At 43.9% G+C, this 18859-nt stretch overlaps 1 protein-coding gene across 1 annotated transcript in view; it reads left to right on the top strand.

Moving 5' to 3' along the window:
• Positions 1-52: 52 nt before the first annotated feature.
• SERPINI1 (serpin family I member 1) overlaps positions 53-18859 on the top strand; it is a 96640-nt gene continuing 77833 nt past the window's right edge. The window contains exon 1 of the mRNA XM_006127779.5: positions 53-210. The gene's annotated coding sequence lies outside the window, so the exon portion shown is untranslated. The remainder of the gene's footprint in view (positions 211-18859) is intronic.

Here is an 18859-nt window from a genome sequence, read left to right as displayed (position 1 = left end):
AGGAGTCGTCGCAGAGCTAGCCCAATTGGAGTGCCGGACTAGACGAGGGGGCGTGGTCCCGAAAGGGGCGGGGCAGGCGTGAGAATTTGCAGGCGTCGGCAGACGCCACAGAAACAATTCCTGAAGCGGTCCCTGGACCACAGGCTGCTCCAGCACCGGCAGGCTCCCCGTTCTAGCGTTCGCAGCTGCTGCAGAACCGCTCCGAGGGAGGTAAGCGCCATCAGTTACTTGGCTGGGCGGGCGACCTGGTTGCTTGCGGTGGGCTCCTCGCCCTAGGAAATCCTTTTTTCGCTGACTCTCTGTTTTGTTGCATGCTAAATGTTTGCACGTCCATTGACTTTGCGTTGCATTTGTAGGGAGCTGTTGGAAAGTCTCCCTCTGACTATGGCTGAACACTGGTGCGTGTGCAGTGTATGTGTGAGTGCTTTAAACCCACTTCACTTGTCAGTTGTTCAGACAGCTCGCTCTCAACGTGTGAAATAAATTCCTGGCTCCGGCTGTCGATATTTGTTACCTCGTCTAGGGATAGGTTGGTCGCCACCCCTAAAATCTTTTACCGTATTAAATAAAACGGTTTTTCTTCACGCTCTAATGTTTTTTATAGACTGTGTATGCACATCCCTTATAGATTTGTAGAACGGAGTCGTGGATTTGTTGTACTTGCCTTACGACTTTGTCAATTACTGTAAACTGGGACCAGCATCGGTTGTTTGTTGATACGATTCAGGATGTGTTGTTTTCTAAATAGCTTTGCTGTAGAACTCTGAAGAAGTTCTTAAAACTGAAAAAGAAATAAAATAAATTAATTACAGGTTTTCACTTTTAAATTACTTGAGAATGAGTGCAGAGGTAGTATTTAAAACAGGTGGATACTTTAGCGTGTGTGTGTGTGTGTGTGTGTGTGTGTATATATATATATATATATATATAAAATCTGTGTGTGCATATATGTAGTTTGTAAGTGTACCCTATCAGTAGAAAAACTTTTCAATTTGAGTATAAAGTTACTTTCTCTTTGTAACAGAAGACTTTTGTATTTTGTGACTAAAATACACAACACACCATATCTGAAATCTCCCTCCTTCAGAATCTCACACATCTCTTGACATCTCAATAGAATGACTAGCCTCCTCTGCCAATGTATATTTACCAGACTATTTGTATATTAATTATTTTAGATACTAATTTGTATGTAACACTTGTTATTAATAAAAGTATTATAATTATGTAAAGCAATTTCATATTTTTAAATCAAAGGTACTGTAAAGGTCAAAATCATATCATTGTTCTAAGTCCATCCTTTTCCCTGTTTAAGCCATGCTAACATTGGTTAGTTGCTAAGAGCTACTGTTACAGAAAAGCTTTTGAACTTTAACATTAAAACTTAAACATGTCAAAAATTTGGCTTTAAATTCAGGTGTCTTAAATTTGTTACCTCTATGTAAAGAGTTTAAGAATACTGTATAAAATGATAATGATGGCACTTTTCCTATGAAAGGCTTACAACAGCTGAATGAATGGGTAAGTGATGATATAGCCAATGGTTAATAGTTTCCCTTTAGCAACAAAAAGGGACTGTCTATGGAACACCATACATGCCTTAGGAAGCTCCAACTTTGCAGTGTAGAAACAGAGATCTCAAGTATTTGGAACTACAACACAACATGGAACCGTGCATCACCTGTTAGGTCCCAATAACTGAATGCATAATGAAAGCCATACACAGGATGGTAACTCAGTGGTATGCTCTAATTAGAAAATAAAGGTATTCCCTTCACTGTGCCCTGCTTTGTTTTATTTTTAACCTTTGTGTCATCCATTGAACACCAATTAATGCACATCTCTAATTATTGATGAGGAAGACCTCAAATTTGTGTAATGTGCAAAAATATTAATATCATTAATAGCTTTTAACTTCATTTGGCATCCCAAAAACATTTGTTTCTATAGTTGTAATGGTAGGTCTTGTTTTGGTAAGCCCTATGAAGGGATGGGGGGGAGGGCTACGGATTGGGTGAAGTGTCTTGTGCTTTGCAGAGTCCACAAAACAAATCAATGGGAGGATGTGTGGGTGGGGCGGAGGGGGTGAGACAGTCACAAACTGTTTCTTACATGTGCATAAGGACAATAAACTGTGTGTTTCTAAATTAAGTTGTTTAATAATGCAAACTTCTGTTTAAAAAATATAGAAGAATATTCTATATTCATGCCCCCTTTTTGATTTTTTGAGAGACCCTCATTCTCCCCCCCCCCCCCCAAAAAAAAAAAAATTAGCAGCAAAATTGTTGAGCAAAAAAAAACTGACCAGGGCAGCAAAACTTGATGGGGGTGGAGGGGGCTGGGATGTCTTGTGCCCCTCCTGGAATTTCTTCATGCACCTCCAGGGGGCATCCCCAAAGTTTGGGAACCCATGATCTACATCATCCCTGATGTCTATCCAACCTGCTCTTAAATATCTGCAGTGATGGAAATTCCACAACCTCCCTAGGCTGTTTATTTCAGTATTTAACCACCCTGACAAGAAGATTTTCCTAATGTCCATCCTAACCTTCCCTTGCTGCAATTTAAGCCCATTGCTTCTTGTCCTATCATCAGAAGACAAGAACAATTTTTCTCTCTCCTCCTTGTGACACTCTTTTAGATGCTTGAAAACTGCTATTGTGTCCCCTCTGTCTTATATCTTTTAAACTAAACAAGCCCAATTCTTTCAGCTTTCCTTCATAGGTCATGTTTTCTAGACCTTTAATCATTTTTGTTGCTCTTCTCTGGATCTTCTTCAGTTTCACCACATCTTTCTTGAAATGTGGTGCCCAGAACTGGACACAATACTCCAACTGAGGCCTAATCAGCACAGAGTAAGCAGAAGAATGACTTTGTGTGTCTTGCTCAAACGCTCTTGTTAATGCATCCCAGAATCACGTTTGCTTTTTTTTGTAACAGTGTGACACTGTTGACTCATTTAACTTGTTGTCCACTATGACCCCCAAATCCCTTTCCACAGTACTCCTTCCTGCACAGTCGCTTCCCCGTCTGTATGTATGAAACTGATTGTTCCTTCCTACGTGAAGTATTTTGCATTTGTCCTTATTAACCTTCATCTTGTTTACCTCAGACCATTTCTCCAATTTGTCCAATTTGTTTTGAATTTTGACCTTATCTCCAAAGCAGCTTGGTATCATCTGCATACTTAATAGTCATACTCTCTGTGCCATCATCTAAATACTTAATGAAGATATTGAACAGAACCACAATACTTGATATCCTTTCAAAGAAAGCTGTTAGATTGGTTTGACGTAATTTGTTCTTTCTTCACTCAGCACACAGTCAACCTGTGGAACTCCTTGTCAGAGGACATGGTGAAGGTTAGGACTTCAGCTCTTTTTTGAACCATGTTAGATAGATTCATGGAGGTTAGGTACATCAATGGCTATTAGCCAGGATGGGTAGGAATGGTATACCTAGCAGACCAGGGGGACGGGGAGCAGAGCAGAGCAAAACCGCGGAGCACGCGGCCAGCGGACAGCCCAGACGCGTCTGGGCTGTCCGCTGCCCGCGTGTTCTGCCGCTTTCCTCCCCGTCCCTGGTCTGCTGGAGACCAGGGAGAGGGAGGGCCCTGTTCGTAACTGCCTGTATTTTAACTGCTAAACCCACCACAATTCCACTAGCATTCACTGTTAGGAATCCCATCACCACCAAACATCTTGGTGAAAACTGAAACAAAGAAGTCATTAAGTGCCCTTGCCACTGCCAAATTTCCTGTTGACTGTGTCTCCCTCTTCACTGAGCAATGGGCTTACACTGTCTTTGGTCTTCCTCTTGCTTGTAATACATTTGTAGAATGTCGTCTTGTTACCCTTCATGTCTCTAGCTAGATTTAGCTCATATTTGTGCCTTTGCCTTTCTAATTTGCCCCTGCCTTCCTGTGTTTGCTTATATTCATCCTTTGTAATTTGATTGCCTTGTTATAAAGCAAGTCTTATGACATGTTTGGGGCACTTCTATAGAATAGGCCAATGGTCAAATGGGTAACAATGCTAAGTGGTTTTTGCCTAAAGCACAACTATTTCCACTACATTTTATTTTATTTTTTTACAATGTACATGGGGAAAAATAAAAGAAATAAATGTGTACATAAATGGTTGAACAAGCAATATTCAAACTGTCATTTGCCTGAGGCCAGTGATATGATCAGAGCCCTGCAAATCTGTGAATATCAGCTTTATGTCTATGGACTGTGTTTGTGGATAGCAGATGGATACAGATCCAACATTTTATCTGCAGATTTGCAGAACTCTACATATATCAGCTTTATATCCATGGATATCCACATCCAGAGAGCATGTTTGTAGATCATGAATCACAAGTGGATATAACTATGTAGAACCCTGTGAGGATACAATATGACTTTACTCCATGCGGGAAATATGGAGACAATGAGAACCAATGAAATACGGTGTTTTAACCTGATCCTGACAATGTAGAAAACTTTTATCAGCTACCTCTAAAGGTTATTTTAGTAATAAGTTGGAAGTACCTCTTCTTTTTTTTTTTTTTTTTTTTTTTAAACACTCAGCAGACTGCAAGTGAGTTCAGCAGCTATCATTAAGGTTAAAACAGTAATGTATAATTGTTTTAATCTTAGTGACATAGGCTAAAATGAAACACTCCCAAGATGCAGGGAGAATACTGCTGTAAAATATCCCACCAAAAACATATACATGAAGGTTTGAGTAAAGTCAGATGAACATGTAAAATGGGGGGGGGGAGGGGATGGATGGTCAGGAACTACTTAAAAATTGATTTGCCAATCATGCTGAATTAAATCTGAAATCTTTCCCCTAAAGTAAGTGGAGGCACACTGACGAAGGAGAGGAAGATTGAGTCATAACCATTGACAGTATTTTTTTTCTTGGTTAATGTAGATACTTAAAATTTACGTTTTTAAGGATCTGCTTTTTATCATCAGTAGGTAGATAATAGGGATGTCACTGAGTAGTCAAGTAGACAAACACCAAGAACCCTAAACTTATCGGTTCACCATGTTGATTACTTGCATTCTCTCTTCCTCCCCTCCCGGCCCCATGACTGCCTCTGTATCAGAGGTAGGAAGGGGTGGGGGGGCCGAAGCAGGAGCTTGTGCTGGTGGGAGCCGGCTTAAAAGTTGGTCCCCAGCGCTGGCTCTGTGGTACCACCTGCCTCTTCCCCCTGAGGCAACAGTGAGGGGGCGGGGGAGGCGGCAAGGGAGGCTGCCATGAGGCAGCCTGTGTCCACCACGGGTCTGGGCTTGCCGAAGGCAGACGCTGCTTTCTTCCCACAGACTGAAGCTACTCTGCATCCAATGGAGTAGCCTCTGTGGGGAGCTCAGACCCCCGCCCCCCGCAGACAGGGGCTGCTGCCACCCTGTGCTGCTGCGTCTGGTAAAGAGGCAGCAGCATGGGCAGCAAGCAGCTGGTCCGTGAGGGGTGTAGTTTTTAAACTGATTCCCCTCGTGGACTGGCTCCCCCTGCTACCCTGCACTGCTGCCTCAGAGTAGCAGGGGCTCCCCTGGAGTGCGGTTACATGACTATTCAATTATACGATCGCTACTAGGGAAGTTTGCTAGATATCTCAAGAGCATGGTCTTGGAATGTGTTTCGTAAGTGTGGAAGAGAGAAAGTGTGATGGGTTGCATCGCTAAGATCCTCCTAGAGAGTTTCACCCAATGTGCTGATCATACCACTGATCCCACATACCTGCCCTCTGGGGTGCTCCACCACCCTGCCTTTGTGGGCCAGAAGCTCTGACCTCCCAGTAAAGCACAGAGTTGGGATAACCTCCCCCCTCCTACAGCAGACCAGAGATGTGGAGGGAGTTCTGGGAGGGCTCAGTTAGAGACTCGACAGCACCCAGGAATAGAGCTCCAAATAAGGATCAAACCCCCAGACAAATCCATCTTATGCTGTGTAAAAGTTTTACAGCAAGAAAGTTCATAAAGTTTACTCCCTTTATCAATGAAAGATAAATGCACAGCTGTTGCTTCCCCTGGTAATAATTTACATTGGGTTTCATAATAAACCGAGTTAGTGTATTTAATAAAAGGATTTAAGTGGTTGCAAATGACAACAGACCAAAGTAAGTTGCTAAGCTAAGCTAAACTAAACAAAACATGACCGCTAAGACTAATGCATCAAGAGAAAATGGTACAAACCCTAATTTCTCACCCTAATCCTTATTCCAGATAAAATTCTTAAAAGCAGATCTGGTCTTTTGTCTGACCCTTAATATAATAGCTACTCCCCTTGTTAGAGTTCTTTTTTTTTTATTTTCCCCAAGGTTCTTTCATGTGTTCCTCTGTGGGGGCAGGGGAGAGAAGCAGACTTTGAAGCCAACTGAAGACCATAATCGATGGCTTCCCATTCCTTAAAGAATTTCCCCAGGGTGGAAAGTCTTTGTTCCATTCCCTGCATCCCCCACCCCTGTGGATAAATGACAAATTCAAGATGGATCAGCTGGAATGGTTACATACCTTTGTTGGACCAACTACTGTTTAGGCTTACAAGAAAAAGTCTTCACAGATCATTGTTTTGAGCACTGGGCCATTAAGTTCCTTAAGTAACACTAATGGTTTTAAGTGAAAGACCTAGGTATATCTCTATAATGTTATTAATCTATCACATAGAGCTGGAACAGACCTTGAGAGATCATTGAGTCCAGTCCCCTGCTCCCACAGCGGTGCCAAGTGCCATCCCTGACAGATTTGCCCCAGATCCCCAAATAGCTACCTTAAGGATTGAACTCACAATCCTGGGTTTAAGTAGGCCAATGCTCAAACCACTGAGCTATCCTCACACTTAATATTTTTAACAGCAAATGCAAGAATGATACATGCTATGACAAAGTCAGACCAGTTGGCTGCAGTAGAGTGGGAAAAATACCCTCTTCCCTGTTAACTAGAAATGGGGTAAGTCATGGTCAGCTGATGGGTCTACCTCAGACCAACTAGTATCAGCTGAATTCCATTTCAGGGCTGCCTGAGACCTTTTTAAACCCTCCCAAGTTGGGAAGTGGGGGGGAGGAGGAGGAGAGTGAGAGAGATACCTAGGCAGCTACTAAACTAGGGTACATCTGCACAGCAGGACAGAAGTTGAATTAAGCTATGCAACTTCAGCTACAACAATTGCATAGCTGAAGTCGAAATAGCTTAATTCAGCTGTTGGCACTGTCTACGCAGCAGGAAGTCGAAGGAAGAACACTTTTCCGTCGACATCCCTTACTGCTCATGAAGCGAGGGTTACAGGAGTCAGAGTAAGAAGTCCTTCAGCTCTCCATTATTTTGAAATGAAGGCTTACTGTGTAGATGCACACTTTATTTCAAAATAATGTCAGATTTTTCTGAATTAACGCTGTTGTGTAGAGATGTGCCCCCTAGACAAAGCAGGGGAGCATCTCTGGGAGAAGAGGCTGGGTTCCTTACCATAGGGGGAAGACATAGGTTTGCCAGATGGTTGAAACAAATACCAAACACCCTCTTTCCCCCCCCCCCCTGGAAAAAATTCTGTGGGGGGGGCGGGGAAATTCTGAAAGGGGGGAGGGAGACCAAAGATGTTGAGCAAAAAAAAAAAAAAAGGACTCCAAGGACTTATTGAGCCAAAAAAAAAAGCATTACAACAGAATGTCCCCTTAAAGAATGAATGCAGCCTTGGGGAACCAGGTAAGCATGAGGGCTGGGGGTGTTGGGGTCAGGGGGGAGGCCGGATGCTGAGTGTTTGTATGGTTGCCAGATACCCAGTATTTTCACCTACTGGCCAGGGAAAAGTTCAGAAAATACCGGACATCTCAGGTGTCTGGCATTCTCTGATTTTTTTTTTTTTTTTTTTTTTTTTTTTTTTACCAGACAGGAGGATAAAATACCGGACGGTCCGGGTGAATAAGAAACACCTGGCAACCCTAGGGAGACAACAAGCATAAAACTCTATTAGTTCAGGGGCTGCTTTATCCAAGGCCTATGTCACCACGGAAGAGAAATATACAGAGGCTAGCAAGGGAGGGAATGGCCTTTGCCACAGTGTGCACAAATAGAATATACTCATTCAGGGATTATAAGGTCTTGAAGGATAGGATTCTTGCCCCATTTTGCATGAAGATGTTCAAGTTATGCATATTCATATTATGAAACATAGTTCCATGAAAATATGGGGTCACAATGTCATACAAGGGAAACCCCAATATTTTATATACACAGTGGTTTAAGAGATAAGGTACTGAGCCTATGGTCTGTTGTGTATCTTACCTTGAACTTTTGGGCTTCACTCTAACCTGATATTCAAAACTGAGTTTTTGATCATCCAGGAGATATCTTTGAGTGTACATTATAGATTTAAAGAAGATAGATATCCAGAGCGCTTAAATACATTTAAATACATTTATGTAAACCAATACCAAGGGGAAAGTCAGATGATTTTCATAGAGTTTTGATCTTGTATTATCAATAAAAGAAAGGCTTGTTTGTGTAATTGCTGAGCAATAATAAAGAAGAGAATGTTTTCCTCTGCCAATGGGAACAGTGTCTAGAGATAGTGTTTTAGTTATAGACGTTTTGACTAATTGTATCCTATGTTACCATTTATATACTCTTATGACTTTGCTAGTTCTGAACTGATGAATTTCAACGGTCTTGGCAATTGTTGAATGTTTCTCCTGTAGATAGGTAGGTATATATTATCTACAATACTACATAGGGCAGTTAAGTGACTTTGAAGTAGGAATAAGAGATCCTCCGGAAAAGGGCTTTATTCCGGAGGATCGCGCCAGTCTAGATGCTTTTTTCCGGCTTTTCCCCAAGCCGGAAAAAAAGCGGCGGCCATGTTTATTTAAATCCCGCGGGGGATATTTAAATCCCCCGCGAATTTCCCTATTCCCAAGTTCAAAATTAGCATGCCCCTTCCGAAGATGGGGCCAGTGTAGACGTAGCCTATGTATTTAAAAGCAATCAACAAAAACTTATGTTCAGCTGTTGCATGCCCCTCATAGTGATATCAGTAGTAACAACTATAAAAATTCTGTGCCCAATGGAAAGAACACGACACTGACACAAAATGGCAGACATATAACTGAACAATTGCACAACTTGCGTTAAGGAGTTTATGTAGCTTCTATATGCATGCTCTCTCTGTGTGTTCATTACAGTTATCAGATGTGTGGCAACAGTAATGTAGATTTTTGGAAGGAAGGTGTCCAAAATAAGTCTCCTAAGCATTAACCACATGCAGCAACACAAGTGGGTACAATTAACGTATCTGCAGGAAATGTATAGTATGTTTCTTACTCACTTTCCCTTCACCTCTCTCCTCCCCCCACCAAAAAAAGGTTATTTAAGATATTACCAACTATAAATCCAGATTATAAGATAGCCAATACAGATATTGGTGTACAAGTTGTATTGAACAGTGCTCTAATCAATAAAGCTATGGCTAGGTTTATATGACACTTGTGTAAGGGGACTGTTAGCCCCTTGCTAAAACTCTGTGGGAGTTTTTGGTATGCCAGCTCGCAGTATCAAAAGGGGAAGGGTCCATGAGACTGACAGACCCCAGAGACAATGGAAAGCAGCCAACACTCCAGCTCAGCCTGATTGACAGGTTGGACAGGTCAGTGAGGAAAGTGAGAGGCCAGGCCCCCTCCTCCCTGTGAGCTGGGATTGTTCTGGGTCTCTCTGAGCAAGGAGAGAGCTGAGACACAGCTAAGAGCAGTGCAAGCTGTGTGCAGAAGAAGTTCTGCAGCAACAGAGCCAGGCACACACAGCTCAAGGAGCACAGACCCTGTGTTGAGCGACAGACAGGCAGTGATCAGAGAAGCCAAAAGGGACAGAGAAGCACCACAAGGAGCTGGACGCTGACAAGACAGCACAGCCTACAGCTGGGTGTGGTGAGCATCTGGGACCAGCCAAGTGTGGGGAGAGGCTCTGGGCAGGGTGATATCGCCAGCCAAGAGGCCCAGCAGGCCAGATTGGGAGAGGGGTCTGGCCACTTAGAGCTTGAGGCTGTGTGGTCACTGCCAGAGCAAGCGTGTCCAGCCTGCAGCCCCCTGCAGCACTTCCAGGGCTTCTAAGGAAGAGACTGTGAACTGTCCTTACACTCTGCAGACTGCTGTTTTGATGTCCCTGTGCTAGAGAGCAGGGCTGTGTGTTCACATTTAACCATTCTCATTTTTTTTCTTATTCTTTTCTCTTTAATCAGTTGATGTTTAATAAATTGTATTTGCTTTGAACCTGATGAAATGATCACTGGGCCAAGAAAGCATGCAGTGTAAAGAGAGCACCTCGGAGTGGGGACACCCTAACTCCTGCCCCTAGAGACTACAAGGTCGGGGATTAAGCCCCAGGAAACCTGGGCCCAGCCTTGTTGGGGTTTCGAGGACTCTGCTACTCAAGAGGGTGGAAGGGGAGCCCTCAGGATCAGGGGACCTACGTGGGGTAAAGGAAGTGGGAGCGGGGACTCAGATCCTTTCGCTGGTCCATTTCACCGGGGTGGTATAGAAGCCAGGAAAGTTCCCCACAATAGCGGGACCATTCCGCCGCTTACACTTGGAAGGTCGGTTTAAGATACGCAACTCCAGGTACATAAATAACATAGCTAGAGTCGACATACCTTAAGAAGAGCTTGGTGCCATCTTTGCAGTGGGAGGTCGACAGGAGCAAATATATTTATTTCGAATCAAGGGGTACCGAGCACCAACAGGGAGTGCCCTCAGAGTTCAATTTAGGGGGTCCTAAATTGAATGCCAGAAGATCAGTCTTCCACACAGAAGATCAATCTCCCAGACATGCTCTATGCTACACCGCAGTACTTTAAAAGCAAGAGCATTTTTTGTGGATTCAAGTGATAGTTACACACCCACTCACTCTCTCACTACACTCCACATCCTGTCACTTGTTTCATCCCAAACAAAATCAAAGCAGAACCACCTATGCCAAAAATTGTCTGATCCATTGAAAAATACCTAGTCATGGTAATTAGCAGTATGACCATTCCTGTCACCACTATGCTCCACCGTAGCTATATTCTCTGTGTGTTTTCAAAACTCTTTGACTGATTGTTAATGTCTTCACTATCGGACTTACACAAGCATATTTGATGAATGCCTGTGCAAAGTGATTAAAATTTCACCTGTCATGTCACATGTCCTTTAAGATGTTTTTTCACACATTTATGAAAGCTGCAGAGTATGGCTAATACTAATGTAATGAAAACTGAATTGAGGATTTCCATTTTGTTGCACAATTGCAAAACAGTCGTACAGATTCTCTTTCCAAGATGGGGAAACTTTTTTCACTTTGTATCAAAGACTCTCGGGAAACTAATGCATGAAATCCAGGGTTTGTTTGTTTTTGTTTTTTGTCTCAGCAGGTTATTGATCTACTAGGAAAAAAAGATTTTTATAAGACAAGGCCGTTTCTTTGGAGAGAATATCTTCTACATTGTTAGCTAGAACTCAAGTTAGAAAAAAATTAATATAGCCATGCATTAGTTACTTTACACAAATATTAAAATGCTAAATTAGAAACTGATGGGAGGTGAGTGCACTAGAGGTCTTGTGTGATGCTGTACTTATGCAGTTCATTTAAATGTAATAGTTAAGTAATGCTGGACATTCACTAACCAAGAGCCCACTACTAAAAAGTGCTGAGAATCCCCTGTGTGTTGCTGAGATCTCTCAATTTTCAGGAACTTGATAAAGGGAAAGGGATTAAGCTCACAATGCAGTCCCGTAAGTGAAGTAGGTTTTTATAGATATAAAAAAGTGACTTTTCCCTTTCTGAGATTAACTACTCAAGAACACTTGAAAGAGGCCTTAGTTTCCTTAGCCTTTCCACGTTATCCTCTTTCCTTACGTGAATTGAATCCATGTACGCAACTTTTGTGCTGCTTTTTTTTTTTTTTTTTACCGAGAAAACTTAAATACTAGGGCTGTCAATTGATGTGATAATGCCTGAGATTAACGAGTCTGGGATTAACACATTAAATGTTTGTAATGCATTAATCGCAGGTGTTAATGCTGTGCTGCCCCTTTGAAGTGCTGCTGTGATGCTTCACAGGGGCAGTGCAACGCAGAGCCTGGGATCAGCTGGGACCTCCCCAGCTGACCCCGGGCTCCACAGCCCCTTTGAAATGTGCAGAATCTGCGTTTCAAAGGAACAGCTGTTCTACAGGTGAGCCATGGGATCAGCTGTGCAGTGGCTGCCCCTTAGAAATGCTCCCTCTGTGTGTTTCAAAGGGGCAGAGGAGCCCGCGGTCAGCTGGGGAGTCCCTGGCTGACCGTGGGTTCTGCTGCTGTGGGAAGCCCGGGATAAGCTGGCAGCTCCCAGCTGACCCCAGGTTCCGCTGCTACGCAGAGCCCAGAATCAGCTGATGGGCAGTGCCCAGCTGATCCCAGGCTCCATGGCAGCTGCCCCTTTGAAATGCCAGAGATGGCATTTTAAAGGGGCAGCCGTGGAGCCCGGGGTCAGCTGGGGACTCCCAGCTGACCTTGGGCTCCCCACAGCAACAGGAACCCAGGGTTAGCTGGGCACTCCACCTAATCCTGGGCTTCATATTGCGCTGCCCCGTTGATGTGCCACTGCAACGCTTCAAAGGGGCAGTGCTGCATGGAGCCCAGGGTCAGCTGGGGGACTCGAGCTGATCCAGGGTCCATACAGCTCTGCCCCGTTGAAATGTCTCCACAACGTTTCAAAGGAGAGACACACGTGATTCAGTTTTTTAATCACTTGACAGCTCTATTAAATACCAATTAACTTTCCATTAAATGCATTTACTGTTTTCATAGAATAGCAGGACTTGAAGGGACCTCGAGAGGTCATCGAGTCCAGTCCCCTGCCCTCATGGCAGAACCAAATACTGTCTAGACCATCCCTGCTAGACATTTATGTAACCTTCTCTTAATAGCTCCAGAGATGGAGATTCCACAACCTCCCTGGATAATTTATTCCAGTGTTTGACAACCCTGACACTTAGGAACTTTTTCCTAATGTCCAACCTAAACCTCCCTTGCTCCAGTTTAAGCCCATTGCTTCTTGTTCATCTTGGCCTCTGAGGATAGAACAAGCTTTCTCTCTCCTCCTTTTGACACCCTTTTAGATACCCCAAATCTACCCCCCCCCCCCCCCACTAGCATTCACTATGTTAGGCATTCCTTCAGACTTCTCGGTGAAGACCGAAACAAATAAGTCACTAAGCATCTCTGCCATTTCCAAGTTTCCTGTTACTGTTTCTCCCTCCTCACTGACCAGTGGGCCTACCCTGTCCTTGGTCTTCCTCTTGCTTCTAATGTATTTATAAAAAGTCTTCTTGTTTCCCTTTATTCCTGTAGCTAGTTTGAGTTCATTTTGTGCCTTTGCCTGTCTATTCTTGTGCCTGCATTCCTGTGTTGTTTGCCTATATTCATCCTTTGTAATTTGTCCTACTTTCCATTTTTTATATAACTCCTTTTTTATTTTTAGATCATGCAAGATCTCATGGTTAAGCAAAGGTGGTCTTTTGCCATATTTTCTATCTTTCCGAAGCAGCGGAATAGCTTGCTTTTGGGCCCTTAAAAATGTCCCTTTGAAAAACTGCCAACTCTCCTCAGCAGTTTTTCCCCTCAGGTAAGGGTCCCATGGGAATCAAGACTATCAGCTCTGAGCTTACCAAAATCTGCCTTCCTGAAATCCATTGTCTCTGTTTTGCTGTTCTCCCTTCTGCCCGCCCTTAGAATTGTGAACTCTATGATTTCATGATCAGTTTCACCCAAGCTGCCTTTCAAATTCTCAACCAGTTCCTCCCTATTTGTTAGGATCAAATCTAGAACCGCTTCCACCCCGGTAGCTTTTTCAAACTTCTGAAATAAAAAGTTGTCTCCAATGCAGTCCAAGAACTTATTGAACAGTCTGCGCCCCTCTGTGTTGTTTTCCCAACATATATCTGGATAGTTGAAGTCCCCCATTGCCACCAATTAATTATTGGGCTTTGGATGATATTGTTAGTTGTTTTAAAAAAAGCCTCATCCACTTCTTCCACCTGGATAAGTGGCCTGTAGTAGACTCCTAGCACGACATCACCCTTGTTTTTAATTCCTTTTAGCCTAACCCAGAGACTCTCAACACTTCTGTCTCCTATGTCCATCTCCAGTTCATTCCAAGTGTGTTCATTTTTAATATGTAAGGCAACACCACCTCCGTTTTTCCCTGTCTATCCTTTCTGAGCAAGCTGTACCCTTCTATACAAACATTCCAATCGTGTATTAGCCCACCAAGTTTGTAATGCCAACAATGTCATAATTTATTTATTAGCACTTCCAGTTCTTCCTGCTTATTGTCCATACTTCTCTACATCTGTATATAGGCATCTAAGATACTGATTTGACCTTGCCTCCTAGTTTTGCCCTGACCCTCCTTTCTCTCTGCTATTATAGCCCATGCTCCCTCCCATTTCTGACCCATCTCCCAGGTCTCCATGTTCTCCACTTACCTGTGGGCTTTGCTCACCTGTCCCTGTCTAACCTAGTGAGGAGTGCTTTAAACTAGGTTCTCCAGTCTGTGTCCAAATAGGATCTCCCTCCACTTCCCCCCGAAAGGTGAACACCATCTCTGCCTAATAGTCCATCCTGGAATAGCATCCCGTAGTCAAGGAAGCCAAAGCCCTCCTGGCGACACCATCTTCACAGCCTGGCATTCATCTCCAGGATGCACCTGTGTCTGGCTGGGTCCCTACCTTCTTGGGATCAAAGAGAATACCAGCTGCGCTCCAAACTCCTTCACCTGTTCTCCCAGAGCCCTGTAGTCACTCTTGATCCGCTCAGTGTCACACCTCACAGTATTGTTTGTGCCCACATGGATGAGTAGCATGGGGTAGTAGTCAGAAGGCCGGATAATCTTCTTCAGTAACTTTTTACTTAAGTAACTTTGACAAATTAGACTTGGTTCTTAAATATGGTGCATTAGCTAGTGCACCAGCACTTTAGTGATGCAAGATGACTTAAACTGCCTTGGCAGTAATTAACTTGCTCCTTACGTTTTGCTCAACCCTGGCATTTGTACTCATGTGATGTAGAACTCAGTTCCACGAGTCGTACCATTGGAAGCAATACTGGAATGAGGTATACTCTATGTAAAAGTGACAGAATTTGGGTCTCTGACTTTGCACCAGCTCTGTGTTGACCATTTCTTCACTGAACATGGCCTCCTCTAAGTCTACAGATAACTTAGATGCACCTACCTAAAGATGCCCTGTCTGAATTTCTTGCTGTCTCTCAATTAGCAAAGACATCTGCCACATTTCTCAAAACAATAACAAAACTTGAATCTTTTAGCAACATCCATTTGCATGTCTGTAGATTGTATGGTAATGTTTTCTATCTCGGTTTACCCAGCAAGGACTTTGGTTGTATTTATATTTCTAACTATGTTATGTTTTTTTAATTGGCTCGGTATATCTATTCTTCTAGAGTGCTTTTTCTGCTCTGTCCGCATTAAACAGTTACTGGAGCATTTAATTGTCGTATACTTCACATAGCAATTTAAGATCATTGAAGCAGTTCATATTTTTTCTTTTCTTCAGACTTCTACAGTCGTTCAGATAAAATCACCCTCCTCAGTTCCCTAAACTATTTATAAATATTAATCAAAACCTAAGACAGGCTGAGCAATTTGCTATAACACATTTTCAACATGAGATAACATTACTGTAAACAAGATTCATGGTTGTGTGCAAAATATCAGTTGCACATAAAATGAAGATTTTTTTTTTTTTTTTTGCTGACCACCTGAGAAGTCCTAATAAATGATATAAGAAATTCCAAGTTCATTTTATTGTATCCTTACCTTTTGAATCTATCAGAAAGTATGTCTGTGGGTGGGGGCTAATGGAGTTTGCCAAGTGGACAAGGAAAGGAAAAAAAATCAGTAAGCCTGCTGCCTCCTACTTTCCAAGTAGGAGTCCTACTACACACGGAGGAAGTGGTTCCAGCCTAAATGGACCTTGGATCCCATCAGTCTCAGACTTGCATCTCCCAATCATCTCTCGTCTCAGAGCACCTCCCAATCAAACCCTATAATCTTCCAACAGGCGATGCATCCCTGTAAACAGTGTGGACAGAAAGGTCAATGGGCTGGCCAGCAGGCTGAGTTTCTGGGCATCTGGGAGAGCTCGCAGGGGGGCTGCTTGCACCAGTAACAAGCGTCATCCAACCCTGTCACCATACTCACCGGCTGTGGGGGAAGTGGAATAATGCAGCCCCAGCTTGCTCTGCTCTGCTCTCCTGGTGCTGTCTGCTCTGTAACCCAGGGATCCCCTATGCTATGATGTGTGATTCCCATTGACTCACCAACATGTGTATTGGCCCAGACACCTCAGTACCAGCCTGAGCAGATAAGAAAGCTCTTCTCAGAGGGAGAGACAGGAAGGGAGGCGGAGATGGCTACCTGACTGAGGGGCAGGGCCTGGGGGCTGGGCAGTTTTTGGCTGGGATGATATGAAGAGAGGAGACAAGCAAAGTGCTTGGAGTTCAGGGGGCTATGTACCCCTACCCAAGGGGTCTGAGGCTGCCTGGTCCTGATTCCTATAACCACATCACGTCTGTGCTGTGCTATGTCCTGGAGAAGCAATAAACCCTCTCTATTCTACTGGCTGGCAGAGCCTCATCTTGCTGCTATGGGGGGGTGCAGGATCGGGGGGGGGGGTCCCCGATGGGCTGTCACACTACCCTTATACTCACTGGCAGGAAGCAGACGGAGCTGTGGCTAATGCTGTCAGTGAGTCGGGGAGGCCGTGACCCCTGCTGTTGGCACTGGACCCCAGGTGGCATCAGTTGAGGAAAGAGATGGGACAGAGGGTGATTGTCCCAGCCCTTCCCCAAGTTGGGGGTAGGTCACATGGCCAATGCGCCCCCCCCCCCATGTCACCGTTCTTTAGTTGACCTTAACACCACCTATATCTGGGCTTCCCTCCACTCTTTAGCCTAGATTGCCATGGCTCCCTTTCTCTTCCAGGGCCTGTGAGATTTTACAGTGTGCTGGGAGGGGGGTGGGATTGCTCAAATTCAAGCAACTTCAGTGGCAATTTTACTAGGTCCTGTATTCGACGGATGGAAATGTGGTCACCATTTGTATGAGTAGCTACATTTTTTCCCCCTCTAGTGTTTGCCCTTGTAGACATTCAACTTCATTTAGCACCATGTTGTCCATTTATCTAGCATAAAGAACTTCGGAATCACCTAATTGTAATGCTCCCAAATTGCTTGGATATCTCCGTGTGTACATAACACTGGGCACACTACAGAACATTGAGCCACTCCACTCTTAGGCTACGTCTATACTGCAGGCTTCTTGTGCAAGAACGTTTTGCGCAAAAAATTCTTGTGCAAGAGCGCCTCCAACTGCCATGTGTTTTTGAGCAAGAGAGTCCATGGCAGTGTGGACAATCTCTTGCACAAGAAAGCTCTGACCATTTTAGCCATAGGGGTGTCTTTCCCAAGAAACCCCTGTTGCCTGTCCCCACTTTCCTTTTGCGCAAGAGCTCTTATGCAAAAAGGTGTATTCCTTGTAGAAAGAGGAATAACTCTTGCGCAAATAGCCTGTCTTCTTATGATTTATTGTACTTTTTCTTGTGCAAGAATGTGCTTGTAGTGTGGATACTTCGCAAGTTTTTTCGCAAAAACTCTGAAGTGTAGATGTAGCCTTATTGTCTGCCATGAGAGAAAATTGACCATACCCTTTCTTGTTTCTTAGATGATACCAAGGAACTCTTGGCACATCTCAGGGGAGGGGGATCATATTATATAGCAGACCCATAGGCACTGACTTCCCTTCTAGCAATGGGGGACTTGTCCCCCAAGCTCTGCCCCACCTCTTCCCTGTCTCCTCTCCTGTGTATGCCCTGTCTGGGTTACAGAGCTGACGCTTTAAGTTAGTAGACACCAGTCCTTGTCTGAATGTCCTTTATAAGCAGGACCCGTGATAATAGTCCCAAAATCCCAAAGTGCTGGATAGCAGAAGGAGGCTTCCCTCACACCTCGAAGTAGGCCACTGGATCTGGATAGTCCCAATCAGATCACGCAGGAATGGATGAATGGGCTCCTCAGGGGTAGATGACAATGCGCACAGACGGACGAAGGAGAACCAAGCAACCCGAGCTCTCCTCAAAGAGGGGTTTATAAAAATGTCAAGGCGGGAAAATGGGTTAGTGTGAGGGGTGCAAAGGAATTGGGTGGTGTGCACAGGAAAAGAGGTTCGGGTGCATAGCTAGGATGCGCACGCATGGTAATAGTGTGGGGTACCCAGGCCTGGTGCCGTGTGCAGAGGCGAGAGGGAGGAGTGCAATGCCTTCTTCAAGGTGCTTTTGGCAGGAAGAGGCACTGCTGAGGTGAAAGGAGTCAGCAGACTCCATTTTGGATTACAAACTCCATTTTAAAATGGATAACATGGTGATTGGCACTTACACATGGTAGGGAAAAGAAAGCAGGCAAATAGAAGTCTTGTTTTTAGCATTACTTTTAGGCTCTAGGGTTGGTCCTACAAACACAAGAAAGAATAACCCAGTGTCTAGGGCCCTGACTTGTGTCCCAGAAGACCTGGGTTTAGTTTTTAGCTTATCCACATGCTTTCTTTGTTTCCTTGGGGAAAGTCATGGAATCTTTGTGCTTGAGTTTCCCCACTTAGAGAAGTATTATCCTCATTTTATATCTCATAACAGTGTTGTGAGGCTAAATTCATAAATAGTAATGTTTTAGATGGCGCCAATCCTCAACAAATATGGTGACTTTTTTTATTCCCCTGTAGTAGGGTAATATGATTGCTAGTAGACTCCCACTGGCAATACTATACATATTAGGTTCTTTCCAGCTGTAATGA

Source organism: Pelodiscus sinensis, chromosome 10, assembly GCF_052426305.1.
Source record: "Pelodiscus sinensis isolate ZL-2025 chromosome 10, ASM5242630v1, whole genome shotgun sequence".
NCBI lineage: Eukaryota > Metazoa > Chordata > Testudines > Trionychidae > Pelodiscus > Pelodiscus sinensis.
This window is presented reverse-complemented; position numbering and strand designations above follow the sequence as displayed.